The sequence below is a fragment of the Sarcophilus harrisii genome, chromosome 2, assembly GCF_902635505.1.
Source record: "Sarcophilus harrisii chromosome 2, mSarHar1.11, whole genome shotgun sequence".
In the NCBI taxonomy this organism is placed as follows: domain Eukaryota; kingdom Metazoa; phylum Chordata; class Mammalia; order Dasyuromorphia; family Dasyuridae; genus Sarcophilus; species Sarcophilus harrisii.
In genome coordinates this window covers 60,773,064-60,798,631 of record NC_045427.1, presented here as the reverse complement: position 1 = coordinate 60,798,631, position 25,568 = coordinate 60,773,064, and the positions used below count along the sequence as shown (strand labels likewise).

At 34.0% G+C, this 25,568-nt stretch overlaps 1 long non-coding RNA gene across 2 annotated transcripts; it reads left to right on the top strand.

Moving 5' to 3' along the window:
* The first annotated feature begins 169 nt into the window (after window positions 1-169).
* On the top strand, window positions 170-18,539 carry LOC116421341. 2 transcript variants are annotated; one of them, XR_004231664.1, is made up of 2 exons: window positions 170-286; window positions 18,126-18,539. It is a non-coding gene; the product is annotated as an uncharacterized LOC116421341 (long non-coding RNA). The 2 variants fall into 2 exon arrangements; XR_004231665.1 differs by having other exon boundaries at window positions 170-305.
* The last annotated feature ends 7,029 nt before the right edge of the window (window positions 18,540-25,568 follow it).

The following is a 25,568-nucleotide window of genomic DNA, read 5'->3' as shown; positions in this document are numbered from 1 at the left end:
CATTTGTGCAGTATGAATATGAACTAAAGAGCTCCATTTTTTATCAAGTGCCCATAGGTAGCAGCATCCCTGCTCTGCTGCTTCTGTATTTACACAGTACTGGTTCCACATCTCTGCATCACAATGGGGCCTGGAATTCCTAATCAGCCAAGATTCCCTCAGTCTTCTGGGATTCAAACCCAACTCCACACACTCTGGAGGAGATGAAAGTTTCTGCCAAGGCTACAGCCACACCCAGCTAGCCCCAGGGCTTCCCACTTGCTTTTTTGTGGGAGCTAGTCCTGAGGTATTTGAACTTCGGACAGGTTAACTCTCTGTTTCTTTCTTCAGATTTTCTCAGTTTGTAAGCTTCTCTGCCCTAAGTCTTCCTTTCACTACTTTTTCTGTTCACCCTGAGGTGAAAACTTGTTCTATTTATGGGCGAAATCTGGAAAGCTTGAAATTTACCAACCTACTCTGCCATCTTCGCAAATCTTCTCCCTATTGATATCTTTTTTAAGGTCCCTCCATCATAGGAAAAATTACAGAGTTTTCGTGGACCACAAGTTCTAGATGATTTGACTGCATGATGTGATAATCAAAAAAAGGCCATATGACCTTAGGTAGGGATAAGAAAGGCAAAAAGAGAAAGCTAATAGGTCTCCTGTTCTGATTAGACTAAGTCACTCCTTTCAATTTAAACTCTGCATTTCTAGAGCCTAAAATGGTCCTTTCTGGCATTGTTTGCTCATATTCATACTGCACAGAATTTTATTTTATATGCCTATCACCTAAGGTGGACCATACTTTTTAAATTATCCTGCTGACATGAGAGTTGCAATTAGATTTCTCCAGTATCAGTTGAGCCCTTTTTGCTGTTCTTGCTGAAAAAAAAAAGGAAATGAAACAGATTTCATCCAAAATTCTAGGCATTTGTTTACAAAGTACTGCACATGGAAAAAGAACATAAGAAAATTTCTATGTTGGACCACTGTAGGGAGGGCAGAATTGTGGAGGTCTGCAGCTGTGAGCAACACCTCCAATCAACCCATCTGTGAAGAGACTAGAAAGCTAATTAATGCTACTTTTCAGAAATGAGCCATTTCAACTTTATGTGAACACCTGGAATGGTCTCCAAATGATAGCTGATTGCGTCATGAAAAAGTGAACATTACAAGATTCTTCTTTATGCATGTGAACTGAACTCTCACTATATCAGGAAGGAACTTTGGGTCTTGTTTGGAGGCTTGAGGCTAAGTCACATTAGTGTGTACTCTAGGACAGAGTGTTGATAGCATAGAGGTCATCATGTTAAACTTTCTACCAACCATTAGCTTAAGTTCATGAGTAGACTTTTGTCTTGGCATAGAAAAGCTGTGTCCATATATCCTTAAGAAAACATGTTCACTGGGCATCATGCATCATCCAGTAAAAACCTTTCAAGGACTGCTTCCATTTTGCCTTTTTCCATCTTTACTATATACCATTTGTCATGCTGTGATCTTGCAAAACATCTCTAAAGTCCTTCCACCCAGGAGTTTTTTAGATATTTGAACAAAATAAGAAAGTCACTGCTGAGCCTTCTCTTCTCCATTTAAGCATCTGTATTATCAACTGATTTTAATGTGATATAGATTGAATAGCTTTTGCCATTCTGATTTCCCTTCTCTAGATTCTCTGCAACAAATTAATGTGTGTGCTAAATTATTGTGACCCAAACTGAATGTGGTATTCTGGTTGTGTTTTCATTAGAGCAGAATTTAAAAGAATTCCCTACTTCCAGAATTTAAGCTTCTCTTAATTAGGCCCAAGATCACATTCAGGGTTATTTTTGACTGCCATCTTTGTTGACTTATATAGAACTTGTAGTCGTATAAATCATACCATAGATGTTTGTTTGTTTGTTTTATGTGACTCCTACAAAATTTATGAAGTTCATTCCAAGAACCTAAGTGGAAGACATTTATCACTATAGAACTTCATCTTATTAGATTCAGACCAGTGTTCTAACCTGTTGAGATCTCTTTTTTTCAAATATTTACTCTGTCATCCATTGTGTTAGCAGTTCTTCCTAGGTTTCTGACATGTGGAAATTTAATAAACATTTCAGTTATACTTTCACAAAAAATCAATGATTAAAAAATTGTTAAATAGCACAATATCCATAATTCTCTGGGGAACTCATTGCAAACTTGCTAAATTAACAGTGAAAAATGAAAAACCAATTTGAAATCCCTCTAATTTTACTGTTCAATTGGGTTCTTTTTAATCTTTCCACTAGAGAACATTCAGTTTGAATCCTGATTCTGTTATCTAGTTACTTCAGATATGTCACAATCTCTGTACAACTCATTTTCTTCTATAAAATCCTGAGATTAAACTATGTGACTATATGACTAGATATTTCTATATCTAAAAAGAAGAAATCATGAAATATTTAATCTATTGAAATCTAGGTAAACTTATCATCCCCTTGATAAAGCAATGGACAAATCTGATATGAATTGTTCTAAATGACACCAAGTTGACTTGTTGCTATCTGTTTCTTGACATATACTAATCATTCTTCTAATGGATTTTTCTAAAATTTCCCAGGATCCAAAGTTAAGCTTGCTGCCCTATACTTTGCAGTCTCTGTTCTCTTTCATTTTTGAAAGTGGATATATTTATTCCTTTATAGCCTATGGCAATTCTCTCACTTTACACAGGTTTTAAAATATCAATGATCGTGGTTCATCAATTACATGTACCAATTCTTTCAGTGTCCAAAGAAGTCATTCATAGAAGAAATGACTCATTCTCTTAGCTTATGTGCAGGATTACTTTGCTATTAATGGTTATGATTATCTTTTCCAGTATAGATGCCATTATCTTTGGGATAGAAAACAGAAATAAAAGATCAATTAAATGATTCCGATTTTACTTTGGTATCAATTATCAACTGCCATTTACTGCCAGGAAAAAGTCTGTCCTTTTTTTGATTTTCCTCATACACGCTATAGAAAAAGAGATGTATTTTGTTATCCTTAGTTTTCTGTCTCAGTTTCAACTTATACTTAATCTTAGCACATCTAACAATATTTTTAAAGTAGTGTTCCACATATCCTTTGCCATTCGTTTAGTACAGATTCTTCTAGAGGAGATCAAGGTTATCAAACCCTGAATTTAAAATTGGCCCAGGAAAATGAATTTATTGATATTTGGGCCTCCCTACTAGATAGCTGTATCTAGTGCACTTGTGCACTCTCTCTCACAGACAGTGTAATCATTGGTGGAAGAATATGAGCCATTTCTTTTAGTTCACTAGTAGAATATGAATATTATTTCTCTTGTCTTCTGTTTAGTATACTGTGATTATTATTATTTCTGATTTATAATTCAGTAAGTAATCTATGTTTGAATTAATGGTATTATTGTGAATAGTTTGGTGTAGATGGTAAGCACATCACTAGGGGTTCATGAACTAAAGTAGTATTTAATTCTACACAAATCAATTATTCCTAGACTCTTATGAGTTTGAGCAAGGAAACCAACTCAGAAAGTAAGAATGGAAGATTCACCCCATTCTCAGGTTTTCTCTTTGTATATTTGTATATAAATTCTTAAAGCATGCATATATAAATTCAGTCTATACATATATATATATATATATATATATATATATGGATACATCTGTATGAAAGTATGTATTAGATAGATAGATAGATAAGTAGCTATGTAGGTATCTTATACCTCATATATGGTATAGATAGATAGATCATTTGTGAGCTTAGATTTCAAATCTGAAAGTAAATCTCCTTTCTTGTTCTCCCTTGATGTGTTCCTGAGTTTGACTTCTTGGATCCTACAGTTCAACTAGATCTGTAAGATCTGTAAGATGATATTTGTAAAGTAGTAAGCATAGTGCCTGGCACATAGTAGGTGTGATATAAGTGTTTTTTTTTCTTCTTTGTGGAATCTAAAATAAGATCTCAGATGAAATTGGGGTCATGAGTGAAAAAAGTTTAAGAAATCATGGTATAGAGAAAAGAACACTACTTGAAGTTTTCAAATTTGTATTCCAATTGGTTTTTCAATCCTTAACTAGTGTGTGACTAAGCAATTTACCTAAATCTCAATTTACAACTTAGGGCTCTAAGTAATAGACATTTGTAATAGGGATTTAAGTTTTAGGTCTTTATTTACCAACCCAATTGTCATTTTAAAAATGCGTAGGCACTCGTTTATAAAAGGTTCTTTTTATTATTGTTTCTAGTATTTGTTGATTCAAATGCTTTATTCCTTTTTCTTAATTTTAAATATACAAGCTGAACATTAATCCTGTATTAAAAACTGCAATATCAATAAACTAAATGAAATCAGTTGTATGTTACTTTTGCATTGCATTTACATGTAGCTATTCATTTTTATTTTTTTTTCCCTGTAGTTAGTGGATATATTTTTTCCTGGAGAAGGTAAGAGAGGGAGAGAGGGAATATGAAGAACTCATCATGAAGAAATCCTCATGTAGGAATTTCCTCTCCTTATTCATATTAGCAATTTGTCTGTAATATTGTTTATAGAATTGCCTTGATCCTGAAGGGTTAAGTGGTCACATGCTTCACAGGTAGTTTTTCCAGTTCTTGATAGCCCAGTACCATTTGGTACCATACTATAAATCAATGAAAATTGTTACCATGGTATAACCTTGCAAAGAGATATATCTGAGAGAGGAAACAGCACCTATAGCAATAGAAGGTTTGGAAAGAGTAGATAGGGATGCTAGAGGGATAGGGATATCATGGGGTGTATCATGAAGCACAGAGCAGTGGTCAAAAAAAGGAACTTTTGCCTAGGTCACCTCAAGATAAGAAGCACAGAGGTTCTCTGCAGAAACATAGAGTAATAGAGTGCCATGCCCTTCACAATGACAAAGATAATGTTGATTTGATTATCAATCCTTAAGAAAGAGGTGAAAAATGTCTAATGTGTACTGAGCACTGTGTTAGGTTAATACAGAGATGAATAAGACATATGTCCTGTCCTTCCAACCCAGGAGGATAATTCAATACATACACAAAGAGATATGCAATTGAAATCAACCTAAGTTCTAAGTCTTATGGGAGGTCCAAGGAATTTCTAACTTTGGAATTGTATATGTATGTGTCAGGGAAGGAGTTAGAGATGAAGTGTACTTTAAGTTTGGTCTGGAAGGATATGTTTTCAAAAGACAGATGTAGCTGTTATAGTTGGTGGAGATTTCTCTAATCACCTGTTCTATCCTCTCAATTCCTTTATTCTCTGAAATAAGCAGAGACTAATAATGACAAAAATAGGAATTTAAGTTCCTATAATCACATTAAAGTTTACAAAGTACCTCCCATACCACAAGGCTATGATGTACAAGTGCTATTATCCCCATTTTGTAGATGAGGAAATTGGGACTGAAAGTTATATGGTCATTAAGTAGCAGAATTAAGACCAAAGTCTTCTAATTCCAGGTTCATTATTCAAAATTATTTTCTTTCCATATGCATAGGGTCATCCCTAAGTGGTAAGCAACATCCAGGCCATGCTACAATTGCTGACACTAGACAATGTGATGCTACACAAGTAACTTGCCTACTCTGATCTTTAGTTTTCTCCATTAAAAAAGGGAGTTGATCTAAATATTTTGCTACTTTACATGGGAAGGAATTGAAAGAGAAAATGAAACAAAATGTGTGCTTTAGAATGTCTCTTTCGTAACCCTATTGTTTTATATTTCTATGAATTAAACAAGTAAACTAGTCTCACCTTCAATTATCCGATTCCATCAAAGGAAGGGCTTATGCTGTTCATCATTTACCTTTAAGACTTTATCCCTTCCTGATTCAGTATTGCTCCCCTTGTGGGAGACATTGAGTTACCTTCTTGAGCATTTTAATATTTAATCTTTTTTCATATTTATTTATGATTTTTTAATCTGTGTAGTGTGCTGAGAGCTGCAGGAGATGGTTCTTTATAAATAATATTATTAATTATCACCATTAATAATAAATCATTAAATCTTGTGGCTTGTTTCCCTCATTTGAAATAGGCAGTTTCATTGTCCAGGCAATAGTTAGTTCAAATGTCTCGCTTTAATTTTATAACTTAATTCTGTTTTCCATGTATTTATAGAATCATCAAATGTCACAGGTAAAAGTGACCTTGCAATACAAAATATCATATCTGGAAAGATCTTTTGAAGAACACATTTGAATATGTAATATTAGATCTTCAAAGAATCTGAAAGCATAGAATGTTGGCATACAGAATAATAGAGGTAGAAAGAACATCAAAAACTATCTCTATTAAGAGTTCTTAACATTTTTCCTGTTTTTATTTATTTTATGAATGATTTTGGCAGTCTAGAGAGAATTATGTATTCCTCATCAGAATACTGTTTTGTTGGTTGGTTAGTTGGTTGGTTGATTGGTTGTTTTTTCTTACTTTTCTGTACATAAAATAAAGTACATAGATGTTCAAAGGGAAGCTAAGGTAATTGAAAATCATGATTTTCCCCCCATACATGTTTACAGAATACTTGGAATCTATCCACATGATAGTAGTTCACACATTCTAGACCAGATCTAGACCAATTCCCTTAATGATGATCCAGAAAGTTTAGCTGATTTAGAATCAAAGAATCTTGATTTTCTCAATATGGCAATGACACTGAGGAAGGATTAAAGAAAAGTTGGTCAGTCAACAAACATTTATTAAACAATTACTACATTGTTTCACCCATTACATTGTGAGTACTTTATGGATAAATACTGTCTTTTAAAAAAATATCCCTAGCATTTAGCACAATGCCTGGCATACAATGAATGCTTAATAAATATTCATTGATTGATTGTGCCAGGCACTGTGCTGAGTATTGAGGATAAAAAGAAAGTCAAAAACATGGCTTGTGCCATCAAGGAGCTCATGAAGAAAATAGGATGCAAGCAACTTCTTCACACATACAAAATATAAAGTATAAATAATCATAACAAAAATATGCAAATTGTCATTAGTTATTAGTAAAAATATTAATTATGATAATTTAAAATGATGTATATATATGCATGTATATGTCTGTCTATGTATTATCTATTTATCTATCTATTCATGTGTTTATCTCCTCTGCTTTGTATTGGCTGCTCTACCTGGCAATGTTGTTTTTATCTTCTTTCATCAAATGACTTTAGTTCTTATTGAAACAGCAAGTAGAATTAATATTTTTATTACTTTATACAAACTAAATTTTGCTTATTGTTGACTGTGAATTACTAAAATTGAAAGTGACAAAATATAAAATAAAAAGGGAAAAATGCTATAAAATTGTTCTTCACTGGGTCAATAATGGATGGTCATCAGTGGAATCACAAAGAAAGAATAAGCAACTTTAAATTTTCATAACCTTGGTCTTAATTACCCAGTGGACCATAGAAGCCTGCAGCCCCCTGCAGAGTTTGTTGTTCAAACAAGAAACATTACTTCTAATAAAAAAAATCAATAATAAAATTGCCTTTATACAATTCCCATATTCACTGATCTGGTAGAAGAGGGGGTATCCAATGAGAAAACCACACAGGGATATAAAAGAAAGGGGCCGGTGTATTTATTTTTAATTTCAATTAAAATTTATGTCAAACTATCAAGTTCAGTGAAAATACACATGCACATACACACACATTCAGAAGAGACAGAGAGAGATATAGAGAGAGAGACAGAGAGGGAGAGAGGAGGAGGAGCAGAAGGAGGAGAAAGAGGAGGAGGAGGAGGAGGAAGAATAAAGATAGAAAGAGACAGAGAAGACAAAGAGAGAGAGACAGAGAGACAGAAAGAGAGAGACAGACAACTTAGTGCATGATTATATTTTAATTCTGGAATCTATGTAAAGCAATCTTTGTATTGTAAAAAAAATTTACATTCATTTTTATGTACTGGCATTCCATTCCTAAATGATGGAGAAAATATTCATGAAATTTTTTTCCCAAACATTTTTTTCAATAAGATGGTATTGGCTTTAGAATTAAAAGGGAACTGGAAATTGTATTGTCTAAATTTCTTCTGTAGGAGATGAAAAAATTCAGACTGACGCAGGCTAAGTGAAATGTCGGAACAGAGAGGACCTTTAAACCATAGAATGTTATAGCTAAGAAGAGACCTTAGAACCTAGGAGATAGAATGTTAGAGCTTTCAGGTGGCTTAGGGAATAGATAGTTAAACTTGGGAGAGCGATTATAGTAAAATAGAACATAGGTTAAAGATGGAAGGAGTCTCAGCGGTTTTCTAGTCCAATGATTATCAGTCTTTGGAGCACTGCCAAGTGAAGGGCCATGGATTTATTATAAAACATGCACAAATCTATATGTACAACAACGATTGTCATTTTTATCTTTATTTAACTTCCTAAAAATATACAATGTGACTCAATATAATAAGTAAGCATTACCGCTGTAAGCTGAATAAATGTTTCATGAATAATATAGATGATTATTTTAAAATGTACATAGATTTGATTAATAAGAATACATGTTCATTCAAAAAGTATAAGTTAATAGTGCCTTTTTGTCATTTCCCCTATCAAATGATACTTATATAAACAAAATCATGTGGGATTTTGAAATATTAGTTATATTAAAATGCAGTCCTCATTCATATAACATCACTTATCACAGTGCTTGACACCTGGTAGGTGATTAATAAACATTGATTGGAGAGAATACTGTCATCAGTGCCTAGTTCTTTTCAGAAGCCAGGATCCTAGACATGTAGCTAACAAACAAGGACTCAGTCCTTTCTTTTGTATGTATGTCCAATATCAGAAGACTCTGTGAGGATAATTTCAAAGTTCTTTCTATAGATCTCTTGATCTTAAAGTGGCTGGCAGTGACTCATCCTTTATTTTTCATAGATGATGTCATTATTCGTCTATGTCTAGGGTACATATCAGTGTTTCTACCAATCAGATAAATGTCCTAGCTCCCATCCTATGAATTCCTCTTCTTTTTGTCCTTTACATGAAACTTTTTTCCTTGAAATATTTAGAAAAAAGATTATACACATATATCTCTAAATATGCATCTATCTATCTCCATACATACATGGATATATATGTATATATGTACACATGTATTATGTATATGGACATACATGCATAGGTATACACTTACCCAGTGGTATATTGGAACCAGTTCATATATACTTTCAAGAGCCAATTATTAAATTTTCCATATGAACATGTGCATACCACTATACCACTTCCTTTTTTTTTTGGGGGGGGGGAGGATGAAGTGGCTTAAGGTATAATCATTTCCCTAGTCATGGCCTTCTTCTATCCCCTTTCTATCTAGAGATTGAATCAAGTACCAGATAAATAGCAAACCACTCCAGCATCTTTGCCAAGAAAACCCCAAACAGGGTCATGAAGAATCAGACATAACTGAGAAATGACTGAACTACAAACATTTTAAAATATTTTTGGCCCAAGGATTATATAGTGGTTATAAGGTCCATTTAGTCCCTTTCTTTTATGATGTTTACAACAGAATAAAATTATTAATGCAATCACATCAATTCAAAATCTCTAGCCAGGAAAATTTCCCACTTTTAGACATGAGCTTTACTCTTTGCCCTAATTTAAAATTTTGCTTATCTCTAGTCAACTCTTGACTCCTTAATGTTTAGGAGAAAAAGGAGTGTATGTGATACATTAAGATGAAAGAATTATTTTATCATGTCTTTAGACAGAAACAAGAAGTGAAAGTTGAGGAAAAATAGACTTTCCAGAGGAAACTTTCTTTAGTTCTGAAAAAGGTCCCCCATAATCTATAACACCAGCCTTTGTTCACTGTTCAGTGAGGCCTGCAGAGCCTAGTGAGTGACCTCTTAATCTTCCCCTTCTCTATGACAACTCCATCTCTTCTAAGCATCTTTTTCGTTACGTTTATCCTCTGCCTCCCACTCCATTTCTTCTTGGCACGTTATATCCTTGTCAGGGCTCGGGATTTTTCCCATGGCTACTGATGTTACTCAGCTCTTTTTGTCCTCACTCCTTTCTCTGAGCCCATCCTTTCATAGATTATCTGTATCTCTATAAGAACTCCCAGGCATGACTTAAGCCTACCTTCTAGCTTAAAGATCAGCATAGTCCCAGTGGCTCTCAAACTAGGAGGATATGCTTGCCCTTGTGCAATACTAACTCTTGTATGCCAGTTAGTTCTCAAATCCTTATTATATCATCATTTTATATTTACAGAATTCTACTACCTCATAGGAAAAAAATAGAGAACATCAATTTCATTTCACAGAATTGTAATAGTTCAATCAGAAAGGATTTTAGAGATGATCTAGTCTATCACCCTCATTTCCTAAAGAAGTGAGATATAATTCTGAAAATAATAATAATCCAAACAAAAAAGGAAAAAAAAAGCAGAAAAATTAAACCAATTTGAAAACTTAAGTTGCTTGTAACATAGAGTCCCTGAAGGGGAAGGGGGGGGGAATTAACCTGGATAGGTCATCCTGAGAAAAGGCCCAGATTTTGAATGGCCTTGAAGGCCAGGCTAAGGAGATCATAGTAAGAAAGAGGGAGATAAAACTAGGAAGTGTCATTTTTTAAATCATGCTGACTTTTGCCATTTTCCCTTAGTACAATTCTTTTCCAAAGCACTCTTTATCAGTCTCTGGCCAGGAGTGTCATCAATGACTAATATTATAAGGTCATATTAAATGGATCTTCTATAAGTAAGTCCAGTGCAAAGATAGGCTGGACAGAATGATTAGCTTAGCCTGTGAAACTAAGTCTATTTTACTCTTTGACTATTGTAACTTTTAAATTCAAATGAAAAGATTTGACAGCTGCCCCTTAGCCTTGACCATGGCATTTTGCAAAATTAAAAAAAACAACACTCTAACAACTGAAAGAATTAAGTCAGAAGACTTCAAAGGTCAATATCCTTTCTATCTAGTTCAAGAGAATCAAGTCAGTGTGGGATATAGGTTAGTCAAACCTTTGATATGATCATAATCACCTGGGGGAAAATAGGATTTCTTTTGGCTTCTTATACTCAATAAATGCAACTAATCTTTAAATGCACCCAAAATTTCAATCCATATAAAAATGTAAAACATGTATCATTCTATTTGAAAAGAAGAAAATAAAGTCCAGGGATGTAACAACTCTATTATAAATTCTGTAAAACAAATACTGGAAATGATACCAAAAAGAAGAGAGAATTAGCAATGGTGAGACACGGAAAGCTTCCTAAAGAGGGGGGTAATTGCATTGTATGAAAATTAGAGATCCCATTAAGCAGATATGAAACAGCAGTGTACAGTTGGTACCTTCCCAAGTGAGTGACTTTGGATCTGAATGGAAGATGTAAATGATGAGCTATTTTTTTCTCCTCCCCAGAAAATTGGAGCTTATCAACCCTAGGATGCTTCTCATTTACCCAATAAATTGTACTTGCACACTGCCCCAGCAGTGTAAGTCCACTGCATTCTTCCCAAAGATATTCTCTTGAAAACAGAAAAAAGTGATCTCAAAACTCAGAACCTCACAACTTTAGAATGAAAGGGGTACAGGATAAAAGAGCATTGGATTTGAAATCTGAGGTCTTAGATTTGAATTCTGATTGTATTGCATTATATCTATATAATCTTAGGAAAATCTCTTCAAGTCTCATTTTCCTCATGTATAAAATGAAGAGGTCGAACTAAATGGCCTTTAAGTTCTTTCTTGCTCCAAAATCATAAAATTGAGCCTCTTGTTCAGGAAAAGTATACATTAGTCTCATGAGGATTAAGATTAGCAATATCAAAACTTCAGAAACAAACAAACAAATTCATGCCATATGACAAATAACAATCATGAATAAATAACTTTCAAATGAAATAACCATCTTCTGGGATAAAACACAGGCTATGTTCATTGGTATCAGGCAATCAGTAGCCATAAATCAGCATCCAATTCATTTTGATGGCTACTGAGTCCATCATTCTGCTCAAGTCAAGCAAGGGCCCCTCAAAGTGAAAAACATCTGCCTCTCTTGGAATTAGCCCTAATAAGTAGATTTTGAGGAAAGTATAAAAATGCAATTAGACATGAGTAGGCAAAATTTTAACACTGCAAGTGTGGAATTCCTATTATTACAATGTCCAGTGAACATCCTGACTATAAATAGGCATATAGGTACCATGAACTTCCTGCCTCAGCCACTGATTACTTGTGTGACCATAGGTGGGTCACATATCCTTTTCCCCTGAGTTTTCTATGAAATAGACTTAGAATAGCCAATATTTCAAGTATCTTATGGAGTTGTGGGGATCAAATGTGTTAACATATTTAGCATGCTTTGAAATCTTAAAATGCTACATGCTAACTGTTATAAAAATAAAAGTTAATAATAATGACATTTATAGAACCATTTACTGTGTGCCAGAAACTGTGCTAGGCATTCTAGGAATGTCATTTCATTTGATCCCCATACCCTGGCAGATAGGTACTAAGATTACGCAGAGAAATAAAGTGACTTTTTCAAAGTTAAACATCTAGTAAATGTCTGAAGCTGGAGTTGAACTTGGGTCTTCCTGAATTTAGGCCCAACATTCTATCCACTGGTCACTTAGTTGGGAAAGTGGTCCTCTTGTACCAGCTGTACACTGCTATTTCATATCTGCTTAATGGGATCCCTAATTTTCATACACGGCAAATACCCCCTTCTTCAGGAAGCCTTCCATGACTCATCTTTGCTAACACTATTTTCTTTTTTATATCATTTCCAATATTTGTCTTATAGAATTTATATGTTTATCCATTTATATGTTGCATGCCTTTAGTAGAATGTAAGATTTTTGAAAACATGTAGGCGTCTTTATTTCCTTCTTTTCTCCTTTATTTCCTTCCTTCCTCCCCCTCCTCATCCTCCTCCTCTTCCCCCTCCTCATCCTCTTCCTCCTCCCCCTCCTTCTCCTCCTCCTCCTCACCCTCTTCCTCCTCCTCCTCCTCGTCCTCCTCCTCCTCCTTCTTCTTCTTTCTTCTTTTCTTCTTCATTCTTTTCTCCTCTCTCTCTCTCTTTCTTTCTCTCTCTCTCTTTCTCCCCCACCCCTCCTATGTTTGGAACATAGAGCCTGAAATAAGGAGGACCTTGTGAATAGTAGGCATTTAATAAATATCTGTGAAATTAAAATGTATTGTATATACCCATAAAATAGAATATTAAATGTATTGTGCAAGATTTTGAGGCCCTAAAAACCTTTTTATTATCTGTTCTACTGCCAAATATTCCATAATTCAAGATTTATTTCTTTAGGGTAAATATTATCCATTTCAAGTATCCTCTTTTTAAAACATAAATAAACCCAGGAGGGGCAAGAAATGATTTCTTCTGCAGGCAGACAGTAAGTGTTTGAAAAACTCAGCTTATATCATTCTTCTTGACCATTTTCTGTTCTCTGACCTGTGGCCAACTAGTGTCTCTAACTCTGTCCTTCCTTTCAATATACAAAGACTTTATTGGTGGCAATAATGAATTTGCCAGGATGATTCACTGAGTGACATTTCCCAGAGTTGCAAGAAATGTGACATGGCATTTCACAGTGGCCCCATTTCACAAACTTCCATAAAATGTAGTGATAGTCCCTCATTAAGCCTGACTAATTGTACAAGGACAACTTCTCTGAAGCTGTGGGGGAAAATATAGAGAAGTGTCTGTCCCCACAGAAAAGTTTGTAGCAAGGTGCCCAGTGAGATAGCATTGGTTACTTTTCTGGCTGAGGTGGATAATTTTTGAGCTTCTAATTATACTTCCATTCCAGGTATTTTCATCCAGAAAACCTGGTCAGAAAGATGAAATAGATGGATTTGGGAAGCAGATCACAAACCTGGCATTGGAAAATGTTTTTAAATGATTGGAAACTTCAATTACTCAGAGACATTTACTGATCTCTCTCTCTCTCCTCTCTCTGTCTCTGTCTCCCTGTCTCTGTGTCTCTCTTTCTCTGTCTGTCTCTGTCTCTCTTTGTCTCTCTTCTCTCTCTCTCTTTCTCTCTCTCTCTCTCCCCCTTTCTCTCTCCCTCTCCCTCTCCTCTCTCTCTCTCTCTCCTCTTCCTTTCTCCCCTCTCCCCCTAAAAGTAGAACAGCTGAGAAACATTTGACTTCTCAAAATGATGACTTCATCCTTTAAACGATGAACTAGGATAACTACTATTCTGGGCCTGATTATGACCAGCAAGAAGAAAATGTCTGTTGAAAAAGAAATGACGAGAACCATGGAGGTTAATTATCATAAATTCTTACTACCAGTATTAAGAAGGAGAAAAATAAGCCAGATAAAGTTCTCCACAAACTCAAATTTGTGATAAGCAAATTTTGAAATTCTGAAACAGATAGAATATGTAGCATTCAGAGATATAATAATATGCAGAGAAAATTGGTTCATCAGAGATTAAGGGATCTTAATAGTGAATCTGATGGCAAAAATAAACATTTTAGAAGCATTTTTTAAAGAAAAAATTTTTTTTCTTATAAGAATGGGTCAGATCATACATTTTGAGCTGGAAAGAAAATGTTAGAGACCTTAAATTTTACCCTTTCATTTTATCTAGATGGAAACTGAGACTCAGAATTTAAGGGATTCCCCAGAGACACAAATATCTGAGGGAAGATGTATGTTTTTTTTGGGGGGAGGGGAATGGGGAACTGTTATTTTCACTAAAAAATACACTGAAACCAAGAGAGTTAAAATGATCTTTCCAGAGCCATAGAAACAGGAAGAAGTACTGAAGTTTAAAAACATGGGTTCTATATACTATGCTATATGGCCTACATTTGGTCCAGATCCTAGACTTTCCTCTTATTGCCTATGTTATCTGAGGAAAACTACTTTTCCCTCTTTGGGTCTAAGTTCCCTTCCTCCATAAAATGTGATGGCTGTAGAAAGAGATACCATCTAACAGTCCTTCTAGTTCTAAATCTCATAATGTTTGGGGAAAAGCATATATATGTGTTGGGGGGGAAGGGGGGGAAGTATGGCTGTTTCCCAGCAATTTGGAGAGGATTTGAGTAGTTCTTCCTCACTCCCAGTCCAGCATATCAGCTTACTCCATGCTGCTCTAAGAGCTAGATATACAGAATACTCAGTGGTCAGATAAACTTTGTATAAATTTTTGTATTTATTCAACAACGTTAATGTCACTTTCATCAAATATGATATAAACTTCTTGGGGGCAACATTTAATTTTCATTTGTGTATCTCCAGGGTTTAGTAAAACACTAAGCACACAGTAGGATCTTAATATATGAATCTCTTTCCTTTTATTTGTTTTTTTTTTAAATAAAACTTTTCCCCATATCTCCTTTAAAAAAATTTTGAGGCCCTAGGCTCTAGTAATTGGATTAAAGTTTTATCTATCTTTCTTCAATCTTTTTTGTTCTTTTGCTTTATCCTAAAGTTTTGCAATTTCTTTTTTTATACTGAACTTATAGACATGACACAGTGTATATTTGGATGGATTGAATAAGAACTTAAAATTGGAATTTTAAAGCAGGACAGAATTTCAGAACTAGAAAGGATCTTAATAATATAGATTTTTTTTTCAATCTAGAAGGGACTTTTTGAATACAAAATATTTGACTATGGACTATTAGGTTTTGAAAAGTCCTTCCTACAGAATACTGGAATAAACGATGACTTTAGAATGTTAGAACACAAAATACTTTATCAGGAAAGGGTCTAGTATCATAAAATGTTCAAACTTACAATATTGAAGGTTGAAGAGATTTTTGAATAGAGGAATATAGATCTGGAGGATTCTTTTCAACATTAAATATTATAATATGTAATATTAGAGCTGGGAAGGATCTTTGAGATCATACAGTACAATCTTCTCATTTTATAAATGAGACTGAAAGAAGGGAAGTTTTTTTTTTTTCCTGGTAATGAACTTGGCAGCATTGAACATCATTCCAAAGGGACTTCCTCTAAGCCACTGCAGATTTCACGCTGAGCTGAACCCCATATTAGCTGTTTCCAGCTGTCCTGGAGCTCTATGCCAAATGTTTAATGCATGTAATAGTACAGCTTCTCATTATCCATTATTTATCAGTGAGGAGAAATTGGAGGCTAGAGAGCCAGACCCTTGGATCCAATGTGAAGTCTTCATTTTTCAATCCCCAAGCTCGCAGAGGTACTGTAGTAGAGGGGAGAGAGCATTGCTTTTGGAGATTGAAAAATATGACTTTAATCTTTAGTTTTCTCTGCCTATGTGACATTGGCCAGATTGGCTACTCTGTCTAAGCCTCAGTTTCCATATCTGTAAAACTAGAATGATAACCTATAAGATGTATTTCAATTCTGAATCTCACTATTCTAAAGTCCAACTCAATGAGGTAATGAACTGTTGATAGTCAATTCTAATTTCAGTTGAAACTAGAGGATTAGTTGCTGTTGTGAAAACTTTGAGAAAGGATAACATCATGGGAACATGCAAACACACACACACACACACACACACACACACACACATGAATGGACCTTCTTGTGGAAACTCTTCTGATCCCTCTAGTTATCAATGTTTTCTTCTTCAAATCATCATCTAATCACTATAGGAGACTGTGGTGTGATGTAAGTTTCTTAAGAGCAAGAAACATATTTTACTTAATTTTTAAAATTATCTCTAGTGCTTACAAAGGTGCCTTGCACTAAGTAGATGCTTAATAAATGTGTCATATTATATTATGTTGTACTGTCTCATACCATGTTAGATTGTATTAAATTATTTTGTAAATATTATACTGTCTTGTATTATATTGGATTAAATTGTATTCTCAGTGTATCGCATTGTACCTAGTGGTATGATGACAAATGTTTAACAATCAGCTTTCTGGGTGGAGGGTAAGTTCCCATGACACATTTTAAATTTTGTTTTGATTATAATATTTTCTGAATAATTGTCTTTGGCCTAGAAAATGAACAAAACACTTAATCAAGTTCTAATTTGTAGTGTTCACTGATGTCCAAAGGATAAATTATCACACTGAAAATTAACAACTGCTTTTTTTTTTAACAGGTTTTGAGATGGTCCCTGCTCATTCCTGACTGTACCCTCCACTGTAACAAATTTACAAAGGGGTTGAAGTCATGATTCATGCCTTAGATTGTCTCTGACAGTTGGATGTTTTTAGTCTGCAATTTCTGAAGCAGGAATAAAAAGTAATGTTATGAAACCATTATAGAAACCAGATGTGAGAGAGCCAAGTTTAGCTAGGGTTAAAAAAATAAAGATGAGAAGCAAGGTGGTCTATAGGGAGATGATATTGCAGTAAGGAAGACCTCTATTAAATTACCACCTCTGACACATATTGGATATGTGAACCTGACTAAATCAGTTAACATTTAAAATATCCTAAGCAAATTTCTAATATTGTAAGTTGTCAAGAATTTGCCAACCTCCTCGGGTAGATGGAAGTTCCTTATCTGGGAATTCTTTATGTGAATGAAATTACACATATATACTATTCTCCTCTCTCTTCTTTACCCTTTCCTATTATTCTAAGATTCAAAATATTCTGGTCTTGAAGCCCCAAGACCTAGACTGAAATCTTGCCTTAGCTCCTATGACTACCACCATTAATAGTGCTTGCTAATAACATTAATATAGCACTTTTGGGTTTGTGGACACTTTATGCCTGTTATTATCTCATGTAATGCCCACAACAATCAGATAGGTAGGTGTTATTATTATCCCAATTTTATAAATAAAAAAATGAGGTTAATAAGAGATTAAGTAACTTGTCCAGGATCATATAACTAATAAATTTCTGAGGAAGATTTCAAACTCAGGTCTTTTTGATCCTAAGTGGAATACTTTATCCACTATGCCATTTAATTGTCTTACTACAAATAGAACTATGGGCAAATTGCTTTATTTATCAATTTCTGTTTCCAAATCTTTCAAGTAGGGATAATAAAAACTTTACTTCTTATACTACAAAGTTGTTCAAAAGATACTTGAGTTGATGTATATATAAAGTGCTTTGCAAACTTACAATGCTATATAAATGTAGGCTATTATTATTATTCAGCTTCATGAATTTGTAATTCATAATGAAACCTTCACTTCCATGGCATCTTTTTCTGTATTCCTAGAAGAAGAGAAATTCTGAAATGATGGATCCAATGACATATTTGGTACAAAAGGAAAAAAATGAAACCAGAAATCATATGGACTAAATGGTACAAAAAGAGAAGTCACCAGTGACAAGAATGGGGCCCTAGATTCTGATTGCCAAGTGCATGTCTGAATGCGTTTCTGAGATGGCCCTCCTTTCTACCTCTTGTGGAAGATAAAAAGCCCTCACTAGAATGTCTTCAAAGTAACATGCTGGTAAGAAGAAAAGAACAGAAAATGGTGGTTAATTGGAAGACTCAGGTTCTCTGAAGAAGTAAAAATAAAGGCGTTCTCTCTTTTTAAGGGGCAAAAATCAGATGTAAATTATTTCCCATAGCTATGATAAGCATAAGCAAAAAATAAAAAAAAGACAACAAAAATTATGAAGGCAATGGCAACTTGTCAACTTCCGTTGCAAAGAAAAGGGAATCAGAGAAATGCTATGAAAAACTTGGCTAAATCCTTCAAATCAAGTCAAAATATACTTTCACCCTCACAATTTCACAAATCAAGGAAATCACAGATCCATGGGCTTATTGCTGAATTAAAGAAGTAAAGTTTCAAGACTTCTGTAACTTGACATTTAGAAAAAAGATGTTTTTTTTTTTTTTTGCAATTTCCTTAATTTAAAAAAAAATGATTAGTTATCATATGAGGACTAGGGTTATCTTTGTGTTTTCTTTATTCAGAAAACTTATATGATCTTAATATATGCATAGATAATATTTGTTGGAGGAGAACTATGTTTTGCCAACTAGCAATGAAAACAGGAGGATCATATATTTGGTATGCTTTTCAATAGAAAAGCAGAATAGTATGCTGAAAATTATTAATGGCATTGATGAAGCAAAATGTTTTCATCAATATTGGATAGATTATTTCTTACCATCACCATCATTATCATTATTTTAACAATTATATGGTTGTAAGAATTGTAAAGTGCTTTGTATACTTTAGATCATTTTATCCTTATAACTACCCTGTCAAGTAGATGCATTATTATCTTCCCTTTACAAATGAGAAAACTGAATCTGAGAGAGGTTAAGTAACTTGCCCAGGATCACACAACTAGTTAGAATGTGGGTCAGGATTTGAAATCAATACTTCTTAATTCTAGATCCCACATTCTTTCATCTATGCCATCTAAATGAAAATCATTTATCCTCTCTAAGATTTAATACTCTCATACATAAAATGAGAATATTTGTAAAGCCTACCTCACAGGGCCTTGTAGACATTATTTTGGTAAATCTTTAGAGGCTATGCAAATATGAGGTAGTATTATTAGCAATCAACACCACCCTCCATTTTTAGGCAAAAAAAAAAAAAAAACAAAAACAAAAAATAAAAAAAAAGCAAGCAAGCAAACAAACAAAAAATTCTGAATTTATTATTCCTGATTTTTTCTTGTCACTCCAAATTATGAAAGAACAATCTCACTCAACCAAGAAGTCACTCAGTACCAGGGTATTCTGCTGATCTTTCTGTCCTTCACCATTAAGAATACTTTTGCCAAGCAACAGTGGATTTTAGAACTCAATGTGTTCATCTACACTGTTTTGTTTTATACTCTAGACCTGGCATTCACATATTAATCATTGATTTCAACATTTGTCTTATACCTATATGATACCCACTATATTTTTTTAATATGAAATATGAAAATATTGAATTGTTTATTTTAGATGGGGAAGGGGAGAGAAAGAGAGAGAGAGAGAGAGAGAGAGAGAGAGAGAGAGAGAGAGATGAAAAAACTCAATCTTCTTTGAAGAATAGCTGGAAAAATCTCCAATTTTATGCAGTGTTAATCAGGCCTAAAAAAAGTGACAGAAAGCCAATTGCATGTCTCTCAAATCTGCTAGGAAAAACACCTTCAAAATTCTCATCAGCTTTTCTTACTTAGATGTTGGCCAATTGGTATCCTAGTAGTGGTGTGGCTGAGTGCTCTAATCCAGACACAATATTAATAAAGCTGAGCTAAGATAATGAGATATATATATGCTGATTTAGAAACAAGTTATTTCTTTCTGAAGTATGTGAGAATTGTGTAAATTATATAAAAAACAAGTTGTCATTCATATTTTGCACCATCACCTCTCAAGTACCTGAGATCATTCTTTCAGATAAGGATCATACAGATGACTAGTTTAGACTAAGAATCAACACCACTTAGTTCTTCAATTAATATTTTGCTTAACCTCGTTCAGTTTTCTCATCTATAAAAATGAACTGGAGAAGGAAATGGCAAACCATTCCAGTATCTCTACCAAGAAAAATCCAAATGGGGCCATAAAACAACTGAAAAACTGACTGAACAACAAGGTATGAGTTTGAAGGTTTTCAGTGTATTTAGAATTGAGGTCTTTTGAATTAAAACCCTTTGTGTTTAAAGAGTCTCCTAGTTTGGAGAAATTTTATTTTTGATGAGCTCACTATCTTACAAAGTTATTCACTCCATTTTGGACCAATTCCACAAAAAAGAAATTCATCCTTAGTTTGAGTTAAAATGTATTTCTTTGTGTCATCCATCTTTTAAGCTTCATTCTACCCTGAAACCAATCAGCTACTTTCAACAAGACAAGCCTTTAATTTCTGGAAGAAAGCAAATAGTCCTACTTAAGTCTCCAGTCTAAATATCTTAATGTTCATGTAAAACATATGACATTTTATTGTTTTATATATATATATATATATTTTAAATCTTCCCTTTTGTTTGATAATGAATGAGTAAAAATGAATATTAGGTAGAAATTTAATGAAAGATTTGCACAAGAACATGAAAAAATTTCACATAAGTAGAAGAACATGGACTGTGATCTTTATCAATAGAGGAAACTTTCACATCAATGAGATCTTAGATCCAACAAAGACTTCCTCTCTATCAAAGACAGCAAATTTAAAATTGGAAAGGAACTTGAAGATAGACTACTTTAATGCTCTTATTATGTGGTTAAATAACTGAGATTCAGAAATGTATAAGTTCACACAGTAAATGAATAGCTTATCCTTAATTTGACTCCGTAGTTCCTAATTCCCATGACAACTTTAATTCTCTGTATCCTTCTCTGTTTCTATCATAATGTTTTGTTTCTAGAAACCTCTCAATAATTATGTGTTGATTTTATTCTAAAGCATTGATGGAGAAATTTCATGCTCATACTATCACCCAATTCAATTAACTAGAATAGATCAGTTCCTTAGACATTCCATATTTTTATACTTAAAGAATAAAATCATATCCAAAGTTCATTTATAATTGCTTGTGGAAAAGGCAACAGGTAAGATTTCATATAGAGCTAAATATTAGACTTCAGTTCAGAGATCAGTTAGGGGTTAATCAGCTAGATTGCATAGTGGTTAGAGTGCCTGGTCTGGAGCCTGAGTTCAAATCTCTTCCCATCCATGCTTCCTTATTCTAATCTCATTTGCTCAGTAAGACTGATTTACTTTTGTTCCACTCACTTTCTCATCTTTCAACCAACCTTTAGATTAATTGAAGTACTATATAGGAAACTGAAGTCCAAAGAGGAAATGTCTTGATTAAGATCAGTAAGAGAGTGCCATTGCTTGTTTATTCCAATTTCAAAGTACTTTTTGCTTGTCACCTTTTGAAAAAATCATCTCTAGCATTTGCTTTGTCTTTACAAAAAATAAATGAATAAATAAATGCAATCGTAAACAAACAAGCAAATAAAAACATTACTATCTGCTAACTCATATAAATTTCAAAATTCTTCTGTAAGCTAAGTATCCAATTGGAGACATTTTGACTGTGAGGGAAATACTGAAAATCATACTGCTACTGAGTGAAAGATAGATGATATATTACAGACTGACTCCTGGTCTAGTGTTTTCTTAATTTGTAAAATTTGAATAATAATGTTTCTAGTACCTATCTTACAAGGTTGTTTGAATTTCAAACTTGAAAATACAATATGTTACAAAATTATTTGAGCTAAAGCTTAAAACTGTATTATAAGTGAATTAGATTGAAGTGAAAGAAGGCTGTGCAAGGTTATGTCCCTCACTTTCCCCTCCAGATTCATCTGGGTTTAGTGGCAAGATATAGATCAAGATCATTGGAAATTGTCTTGGATGGAATGGGAGACCGTGGCCTTTTTAAGCTAAGATCTTTAACAGGTCTCAGTTTGACTGAGGCCACATCCATTCAGTAATTAAGGCTAAGTAGCAATTGAGGCAAAAAAAAAAAAAAATCTCCTCTTTCACCTAGTCCAAAGATATGAAATGTCAGTGCACCTTCCTGATGTCATGGTCCTCTTTGAGAATAAAGGACAAACAACTTCTATGAGTAAAGTTAGCCCACAAACTGGAATTGAACACTTGGAAGATTCCTTCCTTCCTTCCTTCTAACCTTCCTTCCTTCTAATCTACCTACCTTCTTTCCTTCCTATCTATGATTCTTTCCTCAAAATCTTCCTTCCATATTTTTTTTCCCTTTTTTTCTTCCAATCTTCCTTCCTGCCTTTCTTTTTTCCTTCCTTCCTTCCTTCTAACATTCCTTCTTTTCTTTCTTTTAACCTTCCTTCTTTCCAATCTTCCTTCCTTCCCTCTTTCTTTTCTTTCTTCCTTCCTTTCTTTTTTCCTTCCTTCCTTCCAATCTTCCTTTTCCCCTTCTTTCCCTCCTTTTCTTCTTAGGTCTACATAAGGTATCATTCCTTTACTTATATATGCTTTTAAAAGCATTTTTTCTCTTTTGCATCTCAGAACCCTTCCAAGATATCTTAGGATTTACAGGTTACATTTCTTTCTTAAAGAATAGGCCTTAAATAAAAACCAATCTGATTCTAATTGGCCACCAATAGGTTTTAACCCAAGTCCAATTTGGTCATTGTTTGGGTCCTAATTACTCAGATTGAATGTAAATAGTAGTCATTTTTGCTTTCACCAAAAACTCTGAGAGCCTTCCCGTGATAGATTCATTCATTCATTCATTTATAGAAATTTCTTTGGACTAGGTGAAATAGGAGATTCTTTGCCTCACTTGCTACTTAGCCTTAAACTCTAAATGGTTGTGAAATTAGTCAAACTGAGGCCAGTTGATACCTTAGTTTAAAAAGACCACAGTCTCCCAATCCATCCAGGACAATTTCTAATAGTCTTGATCTATATCTTGCCACTTTACCCAAATGGCTCTGTAGGGAATTGTAGATGACCTTGCACAGCCCCTCCCTCAATGAAATCCAATTCAGTTGCATGTATGGTATAACCTCTATGATGTCATGTTCCTCTTTTATAGTATGCTTTCCAGAGCCCCTATGCTGGGGGGCCAAAATATACTATCTGGACTAGCTCTCTGAAGGACCTTGGGACCATTCCGAGTCCTTGGTCTTAGCAGAGGAGTAATGAAGACATGGTCAAAGATGGAGTCTGTTTATTTCAAGTCCTCTCAGCCCTTAAATACCTTAGTAAGATTACATCACTACAGCACACTGAACATGTGCCAATTGTAGAACCATTATATCACCACATCACCTGCGCATACTGCATAACGCACAAGTGCTAATAGGTGGTCACACACTCCCTGACTTCTCAGGAAGGAAGGTGGGCACCAAAGGGAAATGGGGAGCCAAACCAGACATTGTCAGTAGGTTCCCTCTGGGCTGAAGGGACTTACATCTTACCAAGAGTTCCCCCACTATCTGTGGGCCTCTACACACTTTGAAAGTGAAAGACAAACAACAATAGCAACAACAATAAAAAACAAAATTGCATTAAGACTTTTGGGACACTATCTAAATTTTTTCAAACCTTTTAAAGTATTATATGCCCCTTATTGTTTTTGCTTATCAGAATGATAATGTTAACATCATGGAGTTATAGAGTAAAAAGCATAACTCCAATTAAATTAAAAATTCATTAAACCCCATGTGAACAAAGTATTTTCACAAATACAAATATTTGTTGAATTGGATTTTAATAATAATTTATGGTTTAGAAAACACTTTCAATCTACATTTCTTGCCTCAAAATCTTCCTTCCTTCCCTTCCTTTTATCCTTCCTTCCTTCCTCAGTCTCCTTCTCCTTCTTTTCAGCTTCATTTTCCTCTTCTCTCTTTTTCAATTTTTCTTCACTATTAGCATGTAAATGTTTCATAATTTTACCCTTCTTGTGTTCATACATTTTAAAGTTTATACTCAAAACTTATAATTTCATTAGGAATTCTTTAAAATCTTCTATTATTCATTTTTATTTTTATATATCCATTTTTCTCTTTAAAATAGTATTGTGTCTTAGTGAGTAGTTTATTCTTGGTTCTAAGCCTTTACCACATGCCTTTTAGAATAGAAAGATAAGATTCTTTCTTTTAGCTTTATATTCCCTGCAGTTGCTGCCAGTATGCTTATAACTGTGGTTTTTTAATACTTATATATTCTATCTGGACACTTGCAACATTTTTCTATGGTATGGTTTTCAGTTCTGATATTACTGGTTTTCCTTTTGGAGTTTCTTTAAAGGGATAGCCAATGGATTTTATTTTGCCCTTTCCTTGAATAATTCTTGGAAATTTTATCTATTATTTCTTTTAAAATAGAGCATCCTGTGGAATTGTGAATACATCCAGCCATTCTGGAGAGCAATTTGGAACTATGCTCAAAAAGTTATCAAAGGGTGCATACTCTTTGATCCACCAGTGTTTCTACTGGGCTTATATCCCAAAGAAATCTTAAAGAAGGGAAAAGGTCCTGTATGTGCACATATGTTTGTGGCAGGTCTCTTTGTGGTGGCCAGAAACTGAAAACTGAGTGGCTGTCCATCAATTGGAGAATGGCTGAATAAATTGTGGTATATGAATATTATGGAATATTATTGTTCGGTAAGAAATGACCAACAGGATGATTTTAGAAAGGCCTGGAGAGACTTACATGAACTGATGCTGAATGAAATGAGCAGGACCCAACCTACTATTATAGATATTAACCTCCTCAAATGTGTCTCCACTCAGAGCAGTGGCAACATTCAATGTCCACACCCATACTTCTATTGCTGGCTGTCCTGGAGTAAGATGAAGAAACAATTTGATAATTCTTATTGAATTTCTTGATCAAATACTATGCTAAATGCTTGGAGTATAAAAAAAGGCAAAAAAGAAATTATTATTCAAAGGTAGATAACTTTTTAATAGGACAAAAAATATTAAAAAATAGGTATATAAAAGATATATAAAGAATAGATGGTAGATCTAAGGTAGAAGGTTGGGGGAAGAAGGGGAAAATTTGGAACAGAAAATTTTGCAAGGAATGTTGAAAAATTACCCATGTATATGTTTTATAAATAAAAATCTTTAAAAAAAGAATAGATGGTAGGTAACATTAGGAGGAAGGAGGCTCCAGCATCTGGAGTATCTTCAGAGCACTCTTCTAGAATTTACTATTTGAATTGAGTCTTAAAGAAGCCTATA